The 22,733-nt window shown below is 52.1% G+C and overlaps 1 pseudogene; it reads right to left on the bottom strand.

Annotated features, from left to right (window-relative positions):
* The window catches only part of LOC141197779 (translation factor GUF1, mitochondrial-like), a 183,989-nt pseudogene extending 165,696 nt beyond the window's left edge, over window positions 1-18,293 (bottom strand).
* Window positions 18,294-22,733: the final 4,440 nt, after the last annotated feature.

Genomic DNA, 22,733 nt, shown 5'->3' with positions numbered 1-22,733 from the left:
GTCTCTTCTTATATATAGTATTTGTATAGTCTTCTAGCAGGCATGGTGTTCCCGATAACGAGAGTCACTGTACTGTTTCTTCCTCTAGCACAGGCATTAGCGGGCGTTTCCAGTTCTTCCCTCTAATCCGCAAGAACTCCTGACAAAGTCTAGCAAGGCTCACTGGGCCTCCTTCACTTCTCCCTTTCTGTTGCACTGGCCTAGGCCGACCACTGTACCGTACGTCAGTGCTGGAAGCAACGGCCCAGCTCACTCGCGCCTCCTGTTGACACAGGTGTCCACCCCCAAGCGTAGTTTCCTCAAAATCTTCAGGTATTGACCAACGGCGGATGTCTCTCGTACCCGGTGGGATGGAGGCTGGGCCTCGGCTTTTGACTTGCGTCGTCTGGGCTCCGGTTCTTGGGTCTGATCTTTAGGACTTGAAACTTGCCTTGGGCAGGTCTGGTCTTTGGGCCTTGACTGGCATCATCTGGATTCCGGGGCTTGTCTGGGACTGCCTAGGTCTTGCTTCCAGACGCGCCACAAGGTTTGCGCTTCCTGTAACGGCCCGGCACCCTGCCCTCAGCATCTCTCTAGACACACATCCTGTCCATCCCTTCTCTTGGCGCCAAATTTCCTCCCGTTTTGGAGTGCTGTCCTTTTATACCCGGGAACTGCATCATCAAGGTCACCAGATCGGGTGCTCCATCTAAACTCAGCCCTCCTGAAACTCTCCCTCTTCTGGTCTGTCCCGCAGGGTCCCGTTTGGACAGTAGATAGCAGTCCTCATGCACAAATGCTACACAGCGCTGGGGATTCTCATCCTTGATGTCACACCCTCTTACAACAGTATGAGCCCTCAAATAGCCACTGTATACAGACACTCTTCCCATATAAATATGAAAAAGAAAACTACACAAACTCAATTCGCTCCCACTCCCCCAACGCTCTGTTAAGATCTTTGGTGCACTCACACTCTGCAAAGCAGATGCGATGTAGTGACGTCATTACTAGTGTTGAGCGAGCATGCTCGACACTGCTCAGTACTCGCCCAAGCATCTCACTACTCGGGATGTTCGGCGAGCACAGAGCATTTTCGGTTAACTCGGGCGGGAGCTCAGGTCTCCGCCCTGCACGTTTGGCGCTCTTTACAGAGCCAGTGAACATGCAGGGATTGCCAGCCAGTCACTGTAATGCCGCAGCCATGTTGGTTGTGGGCATTACATTGATTGGCTGGCCGCACAGCGTCACCTCGGGTATTTAAAACCGGGCGCCGTCATCTTGGACACAGTCGCTCCGGATCAGACGGTGTAGGGAGAGTGCTGCTGAGCTAGGGAGAGATTTAAACTGCGAAATAGGTAGTGTAGGGCCTCTAAAGCCTGCAAAAATCGTCTTATTAACCTTTTGGTATTTCCCCCCCCCAAAAAAAGTTGAGTGTGTCTGTGAGTGTTCAGACACAAATAAATCTGTTTAAACTGTGGTTTTGCAGTTCCACGGTTCAAATCTCTGTGTTATCCACTTTTTTGCCTTTTTTTCATAAAAAAAAAAGTTTGAGTGTCTGGCTGACTGTTCAGACACAAATATATCTGTTTAAAAGATTCTGGTGTAGGCCAGAGAACTAGAACTGTGGTTTTTCTCTTCCACAGTTCAAATCTCCTTTTTATTACCCTTTTGCCATTGATAGTGCAAGTGTAAGCTATTTTACTTCATTTACAATGGGCAAGGTGCGTGACAAGGGACGTGGAACTGAACGTTCTGGTGATGGTGCGTGCAGAGGACGGGGCCGTGGCCAAGGTGAAAATGTGTCACAACCAACAGCCACATCTTCTCGCTCCCAGTTCTTGACCGAATTACTAGGGAAACACACAACAGCACCACTATTGCCAACTGATCAGTGTGAACAGGTTATTAATTGGACAGCAGATAATACTTCCAGTCACCTGGGCACCACCACCTCCGGTCTGTCTTCCACATGGTCAAGTGTTAGTAGCCGTGAGTATCAACTGCATACTCCTCTTCACTCTGATGCACCTTCCTCCCACCATGCTGAGTGTCGTCAGACAGCAACTGATCCCACAGTTGGACACTCTGAAGAGCTGTTCACTGGTCCATTTCCATATTTGGGCCCCTCGTCTGCTGCGCTTTAAGTGGTGGAAGAGGAGCGATGGCCAAATATTTGAACAGCTATGGCCACAGGAAGGCGACGCTGGCAATTTGTCACAAGAGGTGGACGATGACGAGACACAATTGCCACGAAGTGAGGAGGAGGACCGTGGTGCGGAAGTGGAAGAGGAGGAGGTGGTGGATGATCTAGTAACTGACCCAACGTGGCAGGAGGACACGCAGAGCGAGGCCAGCAGCTCACAGGGGGAGGGAGGCAGAGTACCCCAACAGGCAGAAGAAGCAGTGTGGTGGCCGCAGACAGAAGGCGGGCAACCATTCCCCGTAACAGCAACACGAGGGACGTTGCCAGTACAATCGGTAGGTCTTCCAGAGTCTGGAATTTTTTTAAAGACTCTGCTGATAACCCCAAAAAGGCCATTTGTATCACCTGCCATGCCAGCATCAGCAGGGGTGACAAAACTACCAGCCTAACCACCACCAGCATGATCAGGCACATGTCAGCCAAGCACCCGACTTTGTGGGGCGAACCCCAGGGTCCACGACCTGTGTCAGTGGGTGTCACCACTGCTTCTTCCGCTGTTGTGCATGTAAGAGAACCCCCTGTTGTGCGTGCAAGGCAATCCCCTCTCCATACTGCATACTCAGTCTTCACTTGTTATGGCAGTTTCTCAAGAAACAGCATCAACGTCCACGTCCCACCGCAGCGTTCAATTGTCCATATCCCAGACCTTTGAACGAAAGCGCAAATTCGCAGCCAACGCCCCACAGGTCACAGTCCTAAATTCGCACATTTCACGACTACTTGCGTTGGAAATGCTGCCTTTTAGGCTGGTGGAGACGGAATCCTTCCGCAACCTTATGGCGGCGGCCGTCCCTCGGTACTCGGTCCCCAGCCAACACTATTTTGCCCGGTGTGCCATCCCCACACTACACAAGCACGTGTCCCAAAACATCTGCCGTACCCTCAACAACGCAGTTACTGGGAGAGTCCACCTGACAACGGACAAGTGCTTGTGGCCAGGGACGGTACATCTCCCTGACGGCACACTGGGTAAACATAGTGGAAGCCGGGACCCAGTCGGACCTTGGGACGGAACACATCCTCCCCACACCGAGGATTGTGGGCCCTATGTCAGTCAGAGTTAAGGACCTCTGACCTTCATGTCATTTCCAAGGGGCATTAAAACCGTCTTGTTAAGCTACTGCGACCTCCACCACTTTTCCCAGGGGCATTGATATTGTCTTTTTATTCCACTGCGACCTCCACGTCTCTTCCAAGGGGTATTAAAACCGTCTTGTTAAGCTACTGCGACCACCACTTTTCCCAGGGGAATTGATACTGTCTTTTTATTCCACTGCGACCTCCACTACTTTTCCCAGGGGCATTAAAACCAACTTGTTAAGCTACTGCGACCTCCACCACTTTTCGCAGGGGCATTGATAGTCTTTTTATTCCACTGCAACCCAGTCGGACCTTGGGACGGAACACATCCTCCCCACACCGAGGATTGTGGGCCCTATGTCAGTCAGAGTTAAGGACCTCTGACCTCCACGTCTCTTCCAAGGGGCATTAAAACCGTCTTGTTAAGCTACTGCGACCTCCACCGCTTTTCCCAGGGGCATTAAAACCGTCTTGTTAAGCTACTGCGACCTCCACCACTTTTCCCAGGGGCATTAAAACCGTCTTGTTAAGCTACTGCGACCACCACTTTTCCCAGGGGCTTTAATATTGTCTTTTTATTCCACTGCGACCTCCATGTCTCTTCCAAGGGGCATTAAAACAGTCTTGTTAAGCTACTGCAACCTCCACCACTTTTCCGAGGGGCATTGATATTGTCTTTTTATTCCACTGCGACCTCCACCACTTTCCCAGGAGCATTAAAACCGTCTTGTTAAGCTACTGCGACCTCCACAATTCTTCCAAGGGGCATAAAACTGTCTTGTTAAGCTACTGCGACCTCCACCACTTTTTCAAGGGCCATTGATATTGTCTTTTTATTCCACTGCGACCTCCACCATTCTTCCAACGGGCATTGCATTTCCTCCTAATTTTAGTCAACTTTTGCTCTTCAATGCGTAGGTGAACACTAACGGAGACCCACTCCCCAATAATGGGTAGAAGGTTTTTAGTATGCTGTCATCCACGTCTGTTTCAAGGGGCATTGCAATTCCTTATAATTTTTGGAAAGCCTTCCATTCACTGCTTAGGCCAAAAGTGCACAGGAGACCCAGTTGCTATAAATGGAAAAAACGGTTTAGTTAATGCCCTCTGACCTCCATGTCATTTCCAAGGGGCATTGGAGTGCCTCAAAATTTTTGGTAGGCATTGCACTCACTGTATGCCCTATAACTGTGCAGCCGAACCACTCCTTTTGGTACAGAAACATATCCTACAAGACATGTTTGGTTGACTGGCCTGATATTGATGTGAATGGTCCCTGTTCCTCCTGCTCTCTCCTTTGCCACCACCTCATCCATCATTCATCTGTAAGGTGCCCCAGCAAGGTAGTCGTGGGCGAGCTGTAGCCCCCTCTCGCTCTGACACCCTACAGACAATTTGTGTCCTCCCTCTGATGTGTGGCTGTGTATGTGGTGCTCTCCACTTACTTCAAACCATCCGATCGCGGCTGTCTCCAGGCATTTCTCTTCTGGGACCAGGGCAGCAATAAATTCAGAGGACACGAAGTTCTTAACCAGAACTTGAACTTTACTTGGGGAAGAGGAATATGTACAATATTTACAGGCAGATATAATGGATATGGCCCGACAGGTTATTATCTCTCTCACAGGCACTGGCAACATCTTCAGCCCTGGTTCCCTCTTTAAGTGAAGCATCTCTGTGACTCTAATCTCTAGCCCAAGAGACTCTTCTGCAATACCAACAGTGATCTGGATCCGATCTCTCCCCCACATCTAAGCCGGGAGTCCTATTTATCTTCCTCTGCTTCCTGCAGACTAGAAGTGCCCCGGGTCCTCACTACCTCTGATGAGTTTCTCCAGCCGGCTAACAGGACTCTTGCTCTTGCGTAGGGAGACTTTCACACTAGTGATCCCACTGTCTGAGGGTATGGAGCTCCCGTCTACCCTAGAAGCCACCATATATTCAGGCTGCCCGTACGGTTCACCGTCCTATCTCTAACTGAAGAATCACTTCCTGATCCTGGAAACTAAAGAGATTTTCCTAATGTGCCCACCCTCAGTGAGCTGTCTTCACACAGCATTAACCCATCACTGTCTGTAACACTGCCAGCAGACTCAACCTGACATCTTCACCCAGGATAGTGGCATCTTGTGGCTGTTTACAGGTACTGCAGCCCACAAGGAATTATGTCAGGAACAAGCTCTATATCACTTAAGGCTTGATCTGGGCACTAAGTTCCCCCTCCACTCTATTGACTGGACCACTAAAGCTAACCCCTTAGCTTGGTCTACCAACAGTTCAGAGAGGTCTAACTACGGGAACACTTTCTTTAACTACTTCAGTGCCAAAGGAAGGCTACGTCCTTCCCCACTATTACACATCACCTGAAGCTTTGTTTTAACTGGAGTCATAGTACTGGGATAGTAGCAGGAAAACATCCAGCAATCCTTGGAGGAGGTAGGATATGCGCCAAAATGCTGACCACCTCAGGCCTAGCTGCTACTACATACATGTGTGTCACCCTGGCCTGGATGCCACAAGTGTAATTAAAGCTGTGTCTGAGAGCAAGGGGGAGATTCTCTAGTCAGGGGAACATTAGCATGCAATGCCTCCTGTCTCAGGCCAGTAGGGGGAGCTGGCTGCCCCTATAAAAGCTGGTACTGAGGGCAGGGTTAGAGAGAACTGGACAACCTATCTGAGGATTCAGGTCCCAGAGCAGGGAGGGACAGTTGTATTGCACCTAAGAGGAAGTGTGGCAGAAGGAGAGCCACAAGCCAGAGACAAGAGGCGCAGTGAGCCTGTCTTGGCAGAGAAAAGACTTACTTTACCAGACTTTGGTGTCTGAGGCTGGGAGGATTCTACATCCTCCAGCAGAGAACCAGTCCGCAAGGGACTGTATATTCCTTGGCCTAAGAAGCCTGGAGGCCCTGCCACAACCGAAGGGTCCAGTAAAGCCGTACAAGGCTGGGAGCAGAAAGGAACCCACGTCGCAGGCCATACAGGCGAGAATACACGGAAAGCTCGGAAACGTGGGCTGTTACCCTATCAGGAGGAGATAGCCAGAAGGAGCGCAGAAAGCACGGTAGGCCTACACCCTCACCCTGACCAGGGCCAATTTCCCTGTTGCTCTCAGACATCCAGGTCCCCTCCTAGCTGGGACTGTTTGTGGGTCAGTTTACCTGTTTAGTAAAGACCCTGGACTGCAACCTGTTGTCTGTGTGCTCCTTGCTCCTCCAGCACTATCAGCACTGGGACTCTCACAACCATCACTCCCACCATCCACTATACTGCCCTGGGGCCGCACTCTTCCCGTGGGGAGTCACACTACCCTAGCTGCACACCTCATCAGCCCCAGCGGTCTGCATGCAGCGGCGGTTCCTAATAACCGCAATCCACGGGTGGCGTAGTCGGACATTATCAATAACACATAACGGACTACCACTGGCCTGACCACCCTGAGCCACGGAACTGGGTTGCCACTACTACTCCCATCGTTTCCCTAATTGCCCGGATCCGAGTGCCCCACAGCCCAGGGGGCGAGTCAGCTTTGGCGTAGTCGGCAGGATTTCGTGCCCGCAACCACCGGGTACTGCGTGCCTGAAAAAGACTTTTGTAACTTACCTGTGGCGAAGTTTCCCGCCGTCCGGAGTCGTTTCCCGCCATCTGGAGCCGATTCCCGCCATCAGACGCCATCTTGGACCGTTTCCCGCAGTCTTCTGCCGTCTTCCCGCCATCCACAGCTGCTTCCCGCCATCGGACGCCATCTTCAGGACGCCGCGCGGGAAGAAGAGGGGCGTGGACGTCAAAACCGCGCGAGATCCGAAGCTCCGCCCCACGCACCGTCGCTGCGCAAGGTCCTGGAAGGGAGAGAGAGCGACGCGGACGTCATCAGGACGCGACGCCAGGTCCTCGTCCAAAGCAGCAGCAGCGGAGCCGCGGCCTACAGAAGAGGATCGTCGGAAGGTAGGCCACGCTTAACTAGGGGGGAGGAAGAGGTCGGACACAGAGGCGCCCACTACCACCAACGCAGCTGCAGCAGCGGTGATGCCCTTTTCCCTGCCCTACATCCCTGGAGCGGCCTGGCTGCCCAAGTACTCAGGGGAGCCCCATGCCCTAACTGACTTCAAGGAAAGGCTGTACAGTTTGTTCCAGATTTACCCCCTGACAGAGGAACAGAAGGTCAGCATATTGACAGGGCAGTTAACTGGAGCAGCCCAAAGGGAGGTAAAATCATGGCCCACTGAGGAGAAAAGGACTGTGAAGGGTATTCTGGCCCGGCTGCGGGGTACCTTTGACACATGTACCTCCGCTGAGATTAAAATGAGGTTCTATGGATGTAAGCAGCGGGCACAGGACAGCATCAGAGACTATGCCCTCAATCTGCAGGAAGCCCTGAGGGCCATCAAACAAGCTGACCCTGGCAGCGTGCAGGATACGGATAAGCTCCTAACAGAACAGTTCATAGAAGGTCTGCTGTCTAGCGCCCACAGGACCCAGCTGCGCCTCATGTTCTTTCAGAACCCTGATCTGACCTTTGCCCAATTCAAGGACAGGGCCATAAGGGTGCTCCGTGAATCCGCAACAAGTGGCGCTATAATCCCCCGGCGCCCTGCTCTCACCTACCACCAGGAGACGGCGCCCTCCTCTATGGGTCCCGTGGGGGCTGATGCACAGGCCCTGAACCAAGCCCCGTCGAAAGACCTGCACCACCAAGTCCAGGAGCTGACCAGGAGCGTCGCGGCATTGACCAGGACCGTCCAGGCGTTGCAAGTGGACCCATCAAGACCCATCGAGCTGGCTTCAAGTCCGGAGGATGTCCCGTGGCGTCGACAGAGGAGGATCCCGTCGTTCCGAGGGAGGCCCACAGACCGCTACGCAGAGGATGGACAGCCCATTTGCCGTCGATGCAACCAGCCCGGACACATTTCCAGGTACTGTAATTTAAACGGGTCCAACCTGGGGCAGAGGGCCAACCCCCAGGCATAAGATCACCAGGCCCTTATAATTGGCGTGATAAGTACGTTGGGGGGCGCCCGGTTTTACCCGTGGTGCTGGACGGTATCCCCATGAGCGCCTTGCTGGATACTGGGTCACAAGTAACCACAATCCCTTATGTACTTTTTAAGCAGTATTGGACTGATGCTGATATCACACGGTATCCAGACAGTAACTTGAGCATCATCGCCAGTAATGGCTTACCCGTGCCGCAGATGGGGTTCAAGGAGATGACCATTAAAATTGGTAAAGTTGAACTGCCGGCACAGGGAGTGATTATTGTGGACATTGACCGTCATGAAAGTCACCCTAAAATAACTGTGGGTACTAACCTAATTGAAAATTGTCTTTCAGAGGTAACTGTAATTCTACAACAGGTGGCAGTGAATGATAGTTCCAGCCAACAGAGAGTCCTCAACAAGGAGATAAAAGCCCTGATGAGACGGCAGCAGGTAGAACTGTCTGGTGGTGAGATCGGTAGCGTAAGACTGAGTGACCCATTCCCCATTTCCATGCCTCCCGAAAGTGAAATGATGATCTGGTGTTGGACTGCAATCGGGTTGAGAGGTAGAGACTACCAAGCCATGGTAGAACCCGTGTACTCAGACAGCAGGCCCACCATTTTGACAGCCCGGGGGGTGGTTGATGTCCGTCATGGGAGGGTGCCCGTCCGCATCCTCAACATTGGGGAGAGGGAAGTACACTTACCCAGGTACGCTACACTCGCCAAGCTGTTTGTGGTCGAACACAAAGCTATCAGGGCCGTGGAACCCTTGCCTCCATCTCCTCAGGCGGAGGGTAATGGCTCCCAGAAACAAAAAGAGGACTGGTGCCAGAAACTCCACGTGGGTGCTGACTCCACTCCCCTGCACCAAAAACAAGGAGTCTACCGGGTGGTACAGGAGTACGAGAGAGTCTTTAGTAAGCACCCGCTAGACTTCGGCAGAGTAAAAGGGATAGAACACCACATCCCCACTGGGAGCCACCCACCGATAAAAGAAAGACACCGACCTGTACCCCCTGCACATTATCAGAACGCCAAGGGCATGCTAAGAGAGATGAAAGAAGCTGGGGTCATTAGAGATAGCTGTAGCCCCTGGGCAGCCCCCTTGGTTCTGGTGAAAAAGAAAGACGGCACCATGAGAATGTGCGTGGACTATAGACAAATCAACCGTATCACCCACAAAGACGCATATCCGCTGCCTAGAATAGAGGAGTCTTTAGCCGCACTAAAATCTGCTAACTTCTTTTCTACTTTGGACCTTACTAGCGGGTACTGGCAGGTTCCTGTGGCAGAGGCTGACAAGGAGAAGACCGCCTTCACCACCCCGATGGGACTGAGTGAGTTCAACTGTATGCCTTTCGGGCTCTGCAACGCACCAGGGACCTTCCAGCGGCTGATGGAATGCTGTCTAGGGCACCGAAACTTCGAGACGGTCCTCCTTTACCTGGACGACGTGATCGTCTATTCGAAGACCTACGAGGACCATCTCAAGCACCTGGCCGAGGTGTTCGAAGCCCTGGCAGGCTATGGCCTGAAGGTGAAACCATCGAAGTGTCACCTGCTGAAACCAAAGGTCCAGTACCTAGGGCACGTGGTAAGCGCGAAAGGAGTGGCCCCCGACCCTGACAAGGTCACGGCAATCAAGAGCTGGCCAAGCCCCTCGAACATCAAAGAGGTGAGACAGTTTATCGGGTTGGTAGGCTACTACCGAAGGTTCATCCCCGGGTTCACTAAGATGGCAGCTCCTATGCAGGACCTCCTGATCGGACAGTCTAAGTCCAGGAGTCAGAAGCCACCCTTCAAGTGGGATAAACCGGAAGAGGAGTCCTTCCGCCAGCTAAAGATGGCCCTCACAGGGGATGAGATCCTGGCCTACCCTGATTATGGCCAGCCTTTTATTCTCCACACGGACGCCAGTAATGTGGGACTGGGAGCCGTACTGTCCCAAAACCAACAGGGCAGAGAACGGGTGATCGCATACGCCAGTCGGAAGCTGAGGCCCACCGAGAGGAACCCGGAGAATTACAGCTCCTTCAAGCTAGAATTCTTGGCGGTGGTGTGGGCCGTGACGGAACGCTTCAAGCATTACCTGGCCTCCGCAAAGTTCACCGTGTACACGGACAACAACCCGTTGACACACCTGGACAATGCAAGACTGGGTGCCCTAGAACAGCGGTGGATGGCCCGTCTCTCCAACTATGACTTTGTGATCAAGTACCGGGCAGGCAAAACCAACGCGGACGCCCTATCAAGGATGCCTCACTTACCTGAAGGTGACGAAGACCCAGAAGAGCTGGAGGAGGTAGAACTCCCCGCGTTTCACCGGTATGGAGCCGCTCAACACTCTCACCGCGTGAAGGAGGAGGATCTAACAACTGTGATGATCAATCCCCTACCTCACCACAGCTGGGCCGAGACCCAAGATAGTGACCCTGCCATCCGCCTGGTGAAAGATCTGCTGACCCAGGAAGACGCCCGCATGGATCCGGATGCTCCAGAGGAAGCGAAGCAGCTGTGGAAGGAGAAGAGCAAGCTGTTCCTCTACGAAGGCAAGTTGTGCAGAAGGATTGTCAACCACCGGACGCACGAGCTGACCTGGCAAGTCGTGGTCCCAAGGAGGGATGCAGCTATGGTCCTGGGAGCTTACCATGACAGAGCGGGACACTTCGGTTGGAAGAAACTGGAGTTCCTGCTAAGAGGAAGGTTCTTTTGGGTCGGCATGAGAGGAGCTGTAGAAAAGTGGTGCAGAGACTGTGGCCCTTGTCACCTAAGGAGGAAGGACCGCACCAGCCAGAAGACACCCTTGAGGCCCATCGTCACCACGCAGCCTCTTGAGCTGGTAGCTCTAGACCACGTCAAGTTGGCTCCAAGCCGGTCAGGGTACATCTACGCCCTGACAATTGTGGACCACTATTCCCGTTTTCTCGTGGTGGTCCCGGTAAAAGACTTGACAGCCCAAACAGCAGCCAGAGCCTTCCAGCAATACTTCTGTCGTCCACACGGGTATCTGGAACAGGTCCTGACAGACCAGGGTCCAGCGTTCGAGGCTGAAATCTTCCAGGAGTTCTGCAACCTCTATGGCTGTAAGAAAATTCGTACAACGCCTTACCACCCACAAACCAACGGGATGTGTGAGAAGATGAACAATATAGTCATTGATCTCCTGAAGACGTTGCCCCTGGAGGAACGCAGCCTGTGGCCAGAAAAACTGCCGGACCTGATAGACCTATACAACAATATCCCGGTGAATGCTACAAACTGTACCCCGGCTTACCTGATGCGAGCTAGACCAGGTAAGCTGCCCGTAGACCTGGAGATGGGAGTCCTAATACCTGAGGACACCTCCCCGGATGCGGACTGGGATACGGAAAGGCAACTGCAGTACAAGAAGGTACAGGAGAGTGTGGAGAAGAGCCTGGCCCAGGTGAGAGAGAGGCAAGAAAAACTCTTCAATCAACACGCCCCTGCTGGTCCCCTAGAACCTGGTGAGCAAGTCCTGAAGCGGAAGAGAAGGCTACATAAGTTGGACGACCAGTGGGAAAGGGAACCCTACACCGTACTGCAGTCTGACCACGACAACCCAAAGGTGTGCGTAATCACCAAGGACGGAGGAGAAACCACTAGTGTCGTCTCCAGAGACCACCTCAAAAGGTGCCCCGAGCAACTCCGTAGTGCAGAAGAGGATCAGAGTGACCTTGAACCCGCAGAGGACAAGGAAGAAATGATCAGCACCGTTCTCGGAGAGTTCCCTCAGTCCTGGACTCGCATAAATGATGCTATAGTGGTATCTGTCCTGCATTTCCTGCAACCGGCACAGCAACAACCAACACCAGAGCCGGAAGGTGAAGAGGAGCAAGCGGTTCCAGAGGCAGAAGAGCCTGTACCAGCAGCCCAGGAGAGTCAACCCTCTGCTGACAGTGAGCCTGCCATGCCTGCGGTAAGCCAAAGGACCCGCAGACAGCTGCCTGCCCTACCTGTACACCCAGCTGGTAGCTGTACCCCTAACGCTAGTGGGGAAAGCCAGGTTGGTCCACCACCAGACAGTGGGCTACGTAGGTCAACCAGGAGCACAAAGGGACAGATACCCGCTCGCTGGAGAATATAGAGTGTACTAAAATTGTCAATAGCCCTGTTACCAACTGTTGAAATGTTTGCCAAGTTACATGCTTGTTTGGTAATACTCTGTTTCAGTTTCTTGCAGCTACCGTAAGGACTCACAGGTTATGGACTTTTTATAACCGGGACCTTGTATGGACTGCGTTCGGAGCCTAACCCAGGAATGAACTAAGAATGTGAAGGACTTGGGGTAGGACAGACCCCCACCTGGTTAAGGCTCCCCGTTGAGTTGGTGATATGGACACCCGGTCACAGGCCACACTGTGACCTTAAGAACTCAATTTGTGCGTCGTCTGTCTATTAATGTTTTATTGTTATGCATATTGTCTTTGTTTATTGTTTAGTCCCGGAGTACTAAATTTCACTAGGGGGGAATGTGTCACCCTGGCCTGGATGCCACAAGTGTAATTAAAGCTGTGTCTGAGAGCAAGGGGGAGGTTCTCTAGTCAGGGGAACATTAGCATGCAGTGCCTCCTGTCTCAGGCCAGTAGGGGGAGCTGGCTGCCCCTATAAAAGCTGGTACTGGGGGCAGGGTTAGAGAGAACTGGACGACCTATCTGAGGATTCAGGTCCCAGAGCAGGGAGGGACAGTTGTATTGCACCTAAGAGGAAGTGTGGCAGAAGGAGAGCCACAAGCCAGAGACAAGAGGCGCAGTGAGCCTGTCTTGGCAGAGAAAAGACTTACTTTACCAGACTTTGGTGTCTGAGGCTGGGAGGATTCTACATCCTCCAGCAGAGAACCAGTCCGCAAGGGACTGTATATTCCTTGGCCTAAGAAGCCTGGAGGCTCTGCCACAACCGAAGGGACCAGTAAAGCCGTACAAGGCTGGGAGCAGAAAGGAACCCACGTCGCAGGCCATACAGGCGAGAATACACGGAAAGCTCGGAAAAGTGGGCTGTTACCCTATCAGGAGGAGATAGCCAGAAGGAGCGCAGAAAGCACGGTAGGCCTACACCCTCACCCTGACCAGGGCCAATTTCCCCGTTGCTCTCAGACATCCAGGTCCCCTCCTAGCTGGGACTGTTTGTGGGTCAGTTTACCTGTTTAGTAAAGACCCTGGACTGCAACCTGTTGTCTGTGTGCTCCTTGCTCCTCCAGCACTATCAGCACTGGGACTCTCACTACCATCACTCCCACCATCCACTATACTGCCCTGGGGCCGCACTCTTCCCGTGGGGTCACACTACCCTAGCTGCACACCTCATCAGCCCCAGCGGTCTGCATGCAGCGGCGGTTCCTAATAACCGCAATCCACGGGTGGCGTAGTCGGACATTATCAATAACACATAACGGACTACCACTGGCCTGACCACCCTGAGCCACGGAACCGGGTTGCCACTACTACTCCCATCGTTTCCCTAATTGCCCGGATCCGAGTGCCCCACGGCCCAGGGGGCGAGTCACATGCGCTTGCATTCCAAGAAAACAAAGCAGACGCTAACTTCTATCATCCTCATCATGCTCCTCACCTTGGCACTCTCAACTCCCCTGATGGAGAAGCCAGGGCCCACCGGAGGAGTCTGGTTCTCTGGTGGGCTCGTCCAATGCTGCTCTAAAGCAGGCCGGGCTAAGAAAAGTGTGGGGGAACTTCCAAGGAGAAATAGGGGCGGCTGGGGACCGTTTATGGACACCCGGCCGCCGGGCGGCTGGGGACTGAGTATGGATACCTCGCTGCCAAAGCAGCCATGAGGTAATGGCCAGCTTTGGCCTCCTCCAAACTAAAAGGCCCCATTTCAAGTGCAAGTTAGCAGTATGGTATTGCAGCCTGGGGGTGGGTGTGTGGCAGGCTGCATACTTGCGCTTGCATTGAAAGGTATGGGGGAGGTACAAATTGAACACTGCCCTGGGACAAGGATTTGCACGGGGATAGTTGCAAGTCTGCATCTTCTGATGCGGCAAGGATCACTTCTGATGGGCACACTTTTAGGTAGTAACCTGGGTGTCAGAGATGCTTCCAGGGATCTTACCAATGCTATTCCCATGTCTTTTCAGCACTGTATGCGTGTGTCACACAGCACATGGCCAGATAAGGTTGTAAAATGTTAAAATGACATTTCCCGGTGAATGCATTTGTCACTGTTGAAAGCAATACAAAAGTGCAAAAACGCATAAAAAATGCTACTTGTGAACATAGCCCAAGGTGTGGAGGAGCATTTTTGTTTCTGGTTATTTATTTTACCTTATACACAAGTCTTTACCCTGGAAAGGAAGCTCCTTAACCAGGGGCGTACATAGAAATCATGGGGCCCCATAGCAAAAGTCCAAATTGCCCCCCCCCCAGTAAAAAATAATAATAAATTCTGCAGTGTAAGTAGAATCGCAGTATATAGGTGCTTTCACAAAGGGCATAGCTCAACTTTTGAAGACAGGGAAATGAACATGTCTTGTGGCATGCACATAGTGAATGTGCCCATACTGAAGTCCTTTAGTATTCTCATCCCTTTTTATCACCCTGTTGATTTAAATACAACAAAACATGCATCCAACACACAGTATTATACCCCCCTACAGTAAATTCCTGTACAGTAACCCTGACACACACACAGTAAGATGACTCCATAGTCCCCCCAGTAAGGTATGATGCCCTCACAAACACCCACACAGCATGATGGCCCCCCATATACCCACACTGTATGATGGCTCCCTAGCAACTCCCCTCCCTCACACAGTATTATGGTTCCCAAGAAGTATGATGGTCCCCACAGACCCACATTGTATGATGGCCCTCACAGCTGCCCACACAGTATAATGGCCCACAGGTCCTCCACTGTATCATGGTCTCCACAGGACCTCCATACAATATGATGAAAGTAGCCACAGTATAATAGCCTGCACAGGTACCCTACACACAGAGTGATGACCCCACAGTAGGCGCCTCCACAGTATAAGGCTCCACAACCCCCTACAAGTCCTGACTGATAAAAAAAATATATAAAAATTAATCACCTACCCCTGTTTCCCCAATGAGCTGCTCTATGCACCGTGTGAACGGAGGCGATGCACAGCAGACGTGACATAGTGACATCATGCTTGGTGCACTGAGACACAGACTCATGGCTGAATGGTACAGCAGGGAGCCTTTAAGCATCTGGTCTCCTAAAGAGCTCAAATGTGGCCATATGATCTGCCGCTATTAGTGGTATGCCACTGGTACTATAGTAAGAGCTATTTTACACAGTGACATTCTTTTGTACATATGTGTGACGCTGTAAGCCCTATCCTGGGAGATGGGGGACTCGGAGCCGGGTCCTGTGTTGTAGATGGGGTGCAGCCGTGGCCCGGACCCGCTCCGTGCCCAGGGCCGTCACATTAAAAAGGATGGTATGGGCTTATCCGGGTTGAGTGGCTGATCTCGACTATGTCACCTGTGGCACCTGGTGAAGGCGACCAGTGCCGCTACAGTCCGCTGAGGCAGGGTGTTATTGCAGCCATCGTTGTTACTACTCCCCACAGGCAGAGCAGGGCCTCAGGGCAGAGGGACAGGATGGAGGGGGTTGTAGTCTAGGAGGTCTGGTACTGCGTAGTGCGGTGTAATGCAGAATAAAGAGTCCGGAGGCCATAGGGGTTAACTTCCAGAGTTTTTACTCACGGTGGAGATTGCAGTTGGAAGGCTTCTCTCTGCTCCTCGCGGAGTTCTGCGGTCACCAGAGACGGGGGGGGTCCGTCAACCTCCGAGTAAGTCCAGTGTTCAATCAGGACCCCGCACCAGAGTGTTCCTAGACTTCAGACCGGGTCCTTTCCCGTCTGTGTGTGTGTAGATAGGCCGGGTCTCCCTCTGAACTTCACTCAGAAAAAGGGTACGGGTGGCAGCTCCGCTCCTTCCGTTACCCGGTGGGATCCTCAGGGCCTACCGGACTTCCCTGACCAGGACGTAGAGTGGCAAGGTCAGGTGTCGGGGACCGGTACCCCTCTTGCAGCCAGAATCTCTCTGAATAAATCAGGTTGGCAAGGATAGGTGGCGTATACTGCTCCGTCTGCATCCCCCTGGGATCCATTTGCGGTGGAGCTACACTCCTGAGCTCCGGGCCTTCTTGGTCATGGTCCTTGACCGGGCTGAGACATTCATTATCTGCAACCTGCCCCTCGACCCAAAGCCAGGGTACGAGGGCCATGCCTCCATCCTATGCAGGTCCACACAGGATCCACGCTCAGGGAGGAAGGTCACGATCAAAGAACAATCAAAGAACCCAGAACCAAGATGGCTTTGTATTAAATATGAAATTTAAAGTGTCACTAAAATGTGAATCCTCCACCCTCACCCAATAATTGATTCCCCTATCTCTTGGTTCCCCAGTCTCCCGTTTCCCAGTAGGGGCAGCACCTAGTGCCTACTAGCCCCCTCTGGTGGGAGAAGTGTGGTGTTGGATGTGGAGGTAGGGTCCTGACCATCGCACTGTTCTTACCTCAGAGGAGGAACACTACACCCCATTAAAGAGGTGCAGCATCCCTGTGGCGGTCGAACCCTCAGGGGCGCCACATTCCCCCCTGGTGAAACACAGCACGTCCGCGGGCTGCAAAAGAGCAATACCTGGTACAGTTTTTTTTTTTTTATATATGAACAATAAACTATCTTCCCTTTATGGGAGGCACTTCTTCTTAAACGTTTCGAACAGCATATAATATAAAAGTACAAAGGTATAAAAATATAAAAGTACAAGAATCATCCAGAGACATTTATGCACAGACAGACGGGTTAAAGTGCAGGGACTTAAAGGCAGTTCAGAAGCACGAGGGACCTGTCCCAAACCCCCAACGTAGGCCCTGGGGTGGCTGCAGGGCATGAAGATCCCGAGTTGGACCTCCAGGAGAGCCACTCCAGACAGGTTTTTCTTCTGAGGTCTGAGGCAGAAATAGCCACGGTTTTACATAAAACCAATATAAGGAGCACCTAAAGAGATGCAAACTATTTACAGGGTATGAGTCTGTCTGCTGCAAGTCCGCAGGGCCAAATGTCTCTAGAAACCGGGAATGTAAATTAAAACATAAACACAACCATTACAACTTTAAACAAGTTACAGCCGCCAGGGCTGCTTAATTCTCGGGTCCCCTCCGGGGAAAAGGCTCACTCCTCCTGACGGAGGTTGACCGGTCCTCTAAGGCCGAGCGTGAGGGGGCATCGCTCCCGAACACCTTGTGGACATCCAGGGCGTACCACCCCCGCACCCCGTGGTGGCGGGTGTACGTGACTATGTCACCCGGGACGAGGTTCCGGCCAGGGTGTCCCTTTTTCAGCCGCGGCTCGACGTCCCGCCGGCTGACAAAGACGTCGTGCTCATGCTGGGAACTCCGAATGAATCCCCACCCCGCCTCATGGTGGAAGCGGACAACTTGCCCTTCCACACGGGGGCTTGGACGGGTCTTCTCCTCCTGGCGGGCCCGGGACTTTGCAGCCTTGGCGCGCACCTCGAGGCGCTCGCAGCGAATCTCCCTCTGGCGCTGTTCCCGGCTGAGTTGAAGGATCTGCTGACGGCACAGCTCGCTCCTCCTGCGCGCTTCAGCCTGGGTCTCTCGGGGGAAGCCCATCAGGTCCCCCCCCGGTTGTCCCAGGCCCACTCCTCAGCCGCCGGCCAGGTGACTGTTGGTGCGGGTAGCGGTGTCAGCAGGGGTTGCAGCGGGTCCTCTGCAAGTGCGGACCGGTCCGGGTTGGGGTCGGTGGATACCCCAGCAGCCTCAGGTATTTCCGAATCAGGAGTTGGACGGCAGTGCAGGTCTCCGCCTATAGCAGAAGCTTGCAGCTCCGGGGCAAAGACCTGCTCCCAGGGGACCGCGCCAAGCAGGAGATACTCGGCCATGAGGTCCAGTACGGGCACGGTAGGTTCAGCAGCCGGGGCAGGTGAAGCACACTCACCTGCCTCTGGGCCGCTCACGACCTTTGTCACCGCTTCTCCCTGAGCTTCGGCTCCTTGATGGCGGGTTCGTATGCGCAGCAGCATTTCTTCCTGCCACGCAGCAGACGCCGCCTTCTGGGCCTCATCCAGTCTCTGTGCAAGACCCGGGGCTTCCTGATGGAGAAATTCAATATCTCCCGCTGTAAGTATTGTGTCGCTTCGCTCCCTGCCGGGGGAAGGACCTGGGCCAGGTTAGGAAGGTTCCGTTTGTTGCGCTCCAGCAGCGTCCATGTCCGCTCCTGAAGGCCGCCAAACCTCAACTGCAATAACCGCACCTTGTTGTTTTTTTTCTTTTTCCTCCTCTTTTGGGGCGGCTCCAGGGCGGTATGCTGACAGCCACGCCTTCGTTTGGCCCATCCATTTTGACGGGCATTACCCCGCGGACAGTTTCTGATGGAAGGGGCGGTCCACACTTTTGGCGCCATGTGGGAGCCTGGCCCATGATAGGAGGTGTTAGAAGACCGTCTTTCCAATAGACTATGGCATCTGTTCTTCTTGGGCGGGCGCCATTTTAAGTGGAAATGACAGTCTAAGGTGTAAGGCACACAGTACCCGGTAGCAATGGGTAATTCCTTCCTTTGCTGCGGGCACGCGATCCTGCTGACTACGCCAGTTGAGTGACGCTGTAAGCCCTACCCTGGGAGATGGGGGACTCGGGGTCCTGTGTTGTAGATGGGGTGCAGCCGTGGCCCGGACCCGCTCCGTGCCCAGGGCCGTCACATTAAAAAGGATGGTATGGGCTTATCCGGGTTGAGTGGCTGATCTCGACTACGCCACCTGTGGCACCTGGTGAAGGCCACCAGCGCCGCTACAGTCCGCTGAGGCAGGGTGTTATTGTAGCCATTGTTGTTACTACTCCCCACAGGTGGAGCAGGGCAGAGGGACAGGATGGAGGGGGTTGTAGTATAGGAGGTCTGGTACTGCATAGTGCGGTGTAATGCAGAATAAAGAGTCCGGAGGCCATAGGGGTTAACTTCCAGGGTTTTTATTCACGGTGGAGATTGCAGTTGGAAGGCTTCTCCCTGCTCCTCGCAGAGTTCTGCGGTCACCAGAGACGGGGGGGGGGGGTCCGACAACCTCCAAGTAAGTCCAGTGTTCAATCAGGACTCCGCACCAGAGTGTTCCTAGACTTCAGACCGGGTCCTTACCTGTCTGTGTGTGTGTAGATAGGCCGGGTCTCCCTCTGAACTTCACTCAGAAAAAGGGTACGGGTGGCAGCTCCGCTCCTTCCGTTACCCGATGGGGTCCTCAGGGCCTACCGGACTTCCCTGACCAGGACGTACAGTGGCAAGGTCAGGTGTCGGGGGCCGGTACCCCTCTTGCAGCCGGAATCCCTCTGAATAAATCAGGTTGGCGAGGATAGGTGGCGTATACCGCTCCGTCTGCATCCCCCTGGGATCCATTTGCGGTGGAGCTACACTCCTAAGCTCCGGGCCTTCTTGGTCATGGTCCTTGACCGGGCTGAGACATTCATTATCTGCAACCTGCCCCTTGACCCAAAGCCAGGGTACGAGGGCCGTGCCTCCATCCTCTGCAGGTCCACACAGGATCCACGCTCAGGGAGGAAGGTCACGATCAAAGAACGATCAATGAACCCAGAACCAAGATGGCTTTGTATTAAATATGAAATTTAAAGTGTCACTAAACTGTGAATCCTCCACCCTCACCCACTAATTGGTTCCCCTATCTCTTGGTTCCCCAGTCTCCCGATTTCCAGTAGGGGCAGCACCTAGTGCCTACTAGCCCCCTCTGGTGGGAGAAGTGTGGTGTTGGATGTGGAGGTAGGGTCCTGACCATCGCACTGTTGTTACCTCAGAGGAGGAACACTACACCCCATTAAAGAGGTGCAGCATCCCTGTGGCGGTCGAACCCTCAGGGGCGCCACACATACATATATAGTGAAGTCCATATTACGTATAGAGCTTCACTTATAAAGACAACCTTTGTCCATTTGCCGAAATATCAACATCGTGGATGAAATCCCCTGATAAGAAACTGAGCTAACTTTAGGCTATGTTCACATGTTGCGTTTTTGCAGCATTTATGAATTTTCTGCTGCGTTTTACAGTACCAGCAAAGACTGAGATTTCAGAAATCTCATGCACACTCTTTGTTTTTTTTTCCTGATTGTTTTGTCAAAGAGCTGCGTTTTTGCAAACAGCAGCATGTCACTTCTTTTAGCGTTTTTCACCCATAGAAAGCAATGGGTAGCGCAAAATTGCAGCAAAAACGCAGGTATCAAGTTTTGCTGTGTTTTTGGTGCAAAAACCTGAGGAAATTGAATCATGTTTCTTTTTATGCACTAAACTTTATCAGCATGCACAAGAAACAAATGTACCCTGACAAAAACGCAGAAAAAAACTCAGCAAAACCTGCTTTTTCTCTACTGCCAAGAGAGCAGGTTTTGGCAGCGGAAAAAAAATTAGCAAAAACACAATGTGTGAATATAGCCTTACGGGTTGTAACCTGTGAAGATTGTGCAAAGCGCATCTCTCTACACTCCACTGTGTTAGCACTCAGAACGTCAGCTGGCTGTGAAGAACAGACTGGCCTGCCGAGAATCTGATCAAAAATATGGATGTGTGAATGAGGTCTTAGGCTGATGGGAGGGGATCAGTCAGATATGGAGACAGTCACCACCTCCAATAGTATATGATCTCCCATCAGCCTAAGGCCTCAATCACACGTGCAATATTTGCATACGAGTGCTATCCATCGTCTTCAAGGATAGCACTCGTACCTGTGATAGTCTATGGGGCCATTCACATGTCCGTGATTTTAGAGACATGCCCGATTTTGATCCAAGGGTCAGATTACACTTGGCCATGCAAGGTCAATGGGTTTGTGAAAAAAAAACGGACTGCACTCTGACATCTCAGTGCAGTCGATTTTTATGGTCTGTAAGAATGAAGAAGGTGGAGAATTGTTTTATTTTTTTATTTCTCCAGATACGAGAACAACGGATGACACTCAGGTCACACTCTGATTAAAGTCTGATCAGAATAATTGGCCATTTTTCTTGTATGTGGAAAAATCAGAAGTGTGAATGAGTCCTAAGGTTGTTTTTAATTAGTAGTGGATCCTACCTGCCCTTTAAATTTGGTTAGACAAAAAAGGGGGTGGGGTGGAAAAGCGCAGTGCTTGTGTGAACCTGTATGGAAGTGGAATATACGTGCAGATACAGTGGTCTGCTCACCTGAGTGGGTTGTGCAGACCGCACATCCCAGGTTAAACAGCTACTGGCGCTGATAGCGCTGCCACGATGCCTTCAGTGTCTCCTCTGGATTAGCAGATGGAGCTTCCAATCGTGATTCCGGGTGGGGTCACATGGGTGATGACATCATCGCAGGTCCTACAGGTCCTGCAGCTGAAATTGTATCCAGTTCTCTGCAGCCTCCAGCCACAACTCCCAAGGGAAAAGTGAACAGTGTGCAAATTGAAGTGGTCAGTGGGGTGCTAGAAACTGGATAAGGCGCTGGAAAAGGATAAAACAAACCTCTTTATTGAAGTATTAATGCCCACAACACGTTTCTGCAGCGGTCTGCTGCCTTCATCAGGTGGAGTTATGGGAAAATGGCAGAAACAGGCACTTTTTGGCACTGACCACTTCAATTTGCACACTTTAAATTTGGTTAGTCCTATGAAAGAATGGTACATCTTGTCGTTCTTGATGGGCTCCCATGAATTGGCCAATTTATGCACCAAGTACCTTCATTTTCCATATCTCTACGCTTACAGAGGCGACTGTATTCTTTATTATGCAGTGATAGCAGCAGCGCCTGTTCACACTTAATTTATTCTGTCTGGAGGCGATATACATACATAAACACAGAGGGGTTGTCCAAGTTTGGGATGAAAGTCTACTATCGCTCTATATGACTACGGTCATCTGAATCCTCACATCATACGCTGTCAGGATTCTTCGATGACAGTGGCAAGAGCAGCCGGTCACGTACAAGTATGTGTTTTGCATATCTGTGGTCACGTGTCGATTAAACGTGCTCGGCCGCATTCAGTTCCCTTGTATTGATCGAGGACGAACACGTCTAGTCAGAATGTGACTGGAAGCATGCAAATTGTTAGAACCCTCCTGTTTGTTTGTTTTTTCCTTCCTGTGTATAGCGGTCATGTGACCATTTGCCTTTATATTACAGCTCCGCCCTTTTGGCTCTGTTGGACTTCAGTGTTGTTTGACTGCTTCTCTAGCCAGGTGCTTCTGTGCCTATCTGGCAGCTCGCTTGGTCCTTCTGGGACCTCTAGTACCCTTTTGTCAGTTTGTATTTTTGTGTTCTGCAACTACTCTGTTTAGGAGGTGTCCCATTTTTGTCCCAGTCCTTAGTTCTTTTAGGGACCCCTCTCCTTTATGCTATAGGTCTCCGTTCAGACTAGCTGAAGACTAAGGCGGGTCTGTTCACTCGGAACAGGCAGCCCGCTACATCGTAGGGATTCAGCTTAGTCTTATTGTAGGGACAGCCTTCCCCTATC

The sequence above is a fragment of the Phyllobates terribilis genome, unplaced genomic scaffold (assembly GCF_046119375.1).
Source record: "Phyllobates terribilis strain yellow unplaced genomic scaffold, ASM4611937v1 Scaffold_87__1_contigs__length_6367161, whole genome shotgun sequence".
In the NCBI taxonomy this organism is placed as follows: Eukaryota; Metazoa; Chordata; class Amphibia; order Anura; family Dendrobatidae; genus Phyllobates; species Phyllobates terribilis.
Note: the sequence above shows the minus strand (reverse complement) of the source record. Positions and strands in the feature narration are given on the sequence as shown.